Consider the following 3,455-nt stretch of genomic DNA (forward strand, 5'->3'; position numbering starts at 1 on the left):
CTCGAGATTGGACTTGGCCCGACTTACGCCCACATCCATCTGGGACTAGACTCGGCTTTCACCTCGCCATCGATTTGAACCCGTGACCTCAGTTCTGATATCAATTGATGGATCTCAGCACTGCACTATGCTTACATCCTAGTTGGTTACCCATCCTTTGACTGTTGTAAGTTAAGCACGCATAACCATGCATAAAGTTCTTTGGCTATCTGGTTGGCATATCCTACTTAAAACCAATTGGTGATAAGTAGGTAGACATTAAACATTTAACCACATTCCTCCATGGTAAGCCACAACGCCATGTCTCGAATCGAGCAGATGCTGAACTTGACCAACCCAGCCGACGGGCAACAATCCGTCTCCCAGCACATAGGGGTGTGCAAACTTCGGAGAATTTTTGGTTAACCGACCGAACCGACAAAGTTCGGTTAACCGCTTTCGAACTGAACTTTTTCAGTTCGGTTAATCGTTAACGGAATTTGAAAACTTCGATTAATGGTTAATTCGGTTTGAAAGATCGGTTAACCGAAGTTTGTAATATATATATATATATATATATATATATATATATATATATATATATATATATATATATATATATATATATATATATATATATATATATATAATAAATATAAATAGTAGTTGTTTAAAGAAGTAACCTTATCTGAAGACAAAATCCCTAATTCGTCTCCCACACTTCACACTCGGCACTCCCCAGTCGGCTAGTCCCCATAGTTCGTCAATCGTCACTCCCTCTCGTCTGGTCAGCGCTCCACCGGCGTCCGACGACCAACCACCACCAGGTCCAGTTCTATTCAGCAGTCAGCGGCACTACAACAGTTCTTCTTCGTCTTAGCCAATCGCCAGTTTTCAGTCCGTTGTCTGCTCGTCTGCCGGCGGCCAATCGACCAGTCCGTGACTCCGTGTCCATTTGGTTGTCTGCTCTAGGCCACCACTCCCACCAGTCTTGCAGTCCACGACTTCACAGCAGCAGTCGTACAAGATCTTTTTTTTTTTTTTGAAAGTATTTTCTAGACTATTAATACTTCAGTATTAACAAGTTTTGTTGTGTGAGCTATTTTTGTTGCTAATAATAAAATTTATTTTTTTTTAAGTTTCTACTTTCCAGTCAATCCAATGTATGTTCTGTTACTGTTTCCCGTGTATGTTCTTTGAATGCTAATTATGCTACTGTCCAGTGTATGTTCTATACTTCTATTTCTATGTTTGATTTTTAATTACTCTTTGAATGCTACTGTCCAGTGTATGTTCTATTTCTATGTTTGATTTTTAATTGTTCTTTGAATGTTACTGTCCAGTGTATGTTCTATTTCTATGTTCGATTTTTAATTGTTCTTTGAATGCTACTGTCTAGTGTATGTTCTATTTCTATGTTTGATTTTTAATTGTTCTTTAAATGCTACTGTCCAATGTATGTTTTATTTCTATGTTTGATTTTTAATTGTTCTTTGAATGGTAGTTGTAGATGTCAATGGAAGACATTTCTCCTTCTTATACGACTCCGTCATCAGATGAAGTTGCTATTTCAACAAGTGAGACCGTAGGTGCAAGTCAACCTTCAAAAAAGAGAAAAACAATAAAACCAAGGTCAGAAGTTTGGTCTCACTTTGAAAAAATTGATTCATCTTCTGGTGTTACATCATGCAAATGTGTTCATTGTGGGAAAGAATATGCTTGTGATCCAAAGAAAAATGGAACTGCGTCATTAAAATATCATACGAATGCATGCAATCAAAATCCCGATAATGTTGATAAGTCACAATCTCAAATTATTTTGCAAAATAAGGGTAATGAAGGGGAAGTGACTATTTCATCTTGGAAATTCGATCAAGAAGCAACTAGAAAAGCCCTAGCAAATATGATTGTGAAGTCTGAATTACCCTTTAGGTTTGTGGAGAGTGAAGGTTTGAAGGAATTTGTTCAAGTTGCATGTTCTAGGTTTCACATTCCTTCAAAAACTACAATCACAAGAGACATTTATCAACTGTATTTAGATGAGAAGATCAAAGGTAGACAATTGTTGAGGAACTCATGTAATAGAGTTTGTTTAACTACGGATACATGGACTTCTTTGCAAAGAATTAATTACATGTGTCTTACGGCTCACTTTATTGATGATAAGTGGAATTTGCATAAGAAAGTCATAAATTTTTGTCAAATTTCAAGTCATAAAGGTGATGCTATTGGAAAATTGATTGAATAATGCTTGCTTTCTTGGGGAGTTGATAAGTTGTTCACTATTACGATTGATAATGCAAGTGCAAATGATGTTGCTATAGGTTATTTGCAAAAAAAATTGGGAGTAAACATGGAAATATTTTTAATGGGAAATATATGCATATGAGGTGTGTTGCACATATAGTGAATTTGATTGTGAATGAAGGGTTGAAGCTTTGAATAAGTAAGCCCCTCGTGTTAGAGGGGCAGTGAGATATGTAAGGCAATCTCTATCTAGATTGCAAAAATTTATGGAGTATGTTGAAAGTGAAAATATAGAAAGCAAAAGTTTGTTGTGCCTTGATGTTAGTACTCGTTGGAATTCAGCATATTTGATGTTAAATTGTGCTCAAAATTTTGAAAAAGCTTTCTATATGTTTGATTTACAAGATGAGAATTTTAGAGATGATCTTGAATCGGGGGATGGTGTTCCTATTGAAAGTGATTGGAATGTTGTTAGAGACTTGATAAAATTCTTGGAGCACTTTTATGAGCTTACAAATAGAGTTTTCGGGACTTCTTATGTTACTTCCAATTGCTTGTTTGATGAGATTTTTGAAATTGATTGTTTTTTGAGAGAGTGCAAAGCTTCAGATGAGAATGAATTTAGTTTGATGGAAATGAAGATGAAAGATAAATTTCACAAATATTGGGGGAACATTGAGAATGAAGTTGAATATGCTTACTTTTGTTGCCATTATTCTTGATCCTAGACACAAGTTTTGCTATGTTGAATTTGCTTTGAAAGATATGTTTGATGGTACAAAAGGTGAGGATATGACAAAAAACGTTAAAGATGCGGTGTATGAATTGTTTAATGCTTATAAGCCTTCAAATAACATTGTGTCATCTAGTTCCACTCCAACATCAAGTTCAAATATAGGAGAATGTCAAGCTAGGATGAAAAAGTGTATACAAGAGAAGTTTGTAAAGCACAAACTTCAATCAGGTAGTGCTGGAGATCAAATGTTGGAATTGGATAAGTATCTCAGTGAAGCTACGGAGCCACGGATAATTTTAATATTTGTTGTGCTGGAAAGTTAATAACCCTAGATTTCCTTATTTGTCATTGTTGGCTCGAGATGTGCTAGCTATTCCAATATCCACTGTTGCTTCTGAGTCTACCTTTAGTACCAGAGGACGTGTTCTTGATTCCTTTAGGAGTTCTTTAACTCCTAGAATGACTCAAGCTCTTGTGTGCTATCAAGATTGGA

General features: G+C 35.8%; 1 long non-coding RNA gene across 1 annotated transcript; it reads right to left on the bottom strand.

The window, feature by feature from the left end:
• Nucleotides 1-1,475: 1,475 nt before the first annotated feature.
• Nucleotides 1,476-3,455, bottom strand: LOC109166039. Its single transcript, XR_002051603.1, has 2 exons — nucleotides 3,384-3,455; nucleotides 1,476-1,580 (listed from the first exon to the last, which is right to left on the bottom strand). It is a non-coding gene; the product is annotated as an uncharacterized LOC109166039 (long non-coding RNA).

Source organism: Ipomoea nil, unplaced genomic scaffold, assembly GCF_001879475.1.
Source record: "Ipomoea nil cultivar Tokyo-kokei standard unplaced genomic scaffold, Asagao_1.1 scaffold3084, whole genome shotgun sequence".
In the NCBI taxonomy this organism is placed as follows: Eukaryota; Viridiplantae; Streptophyta; class Magnoliopsida; order Solanales; family Convolvulaceae; genus Ipomoea; species Ipomoea nil.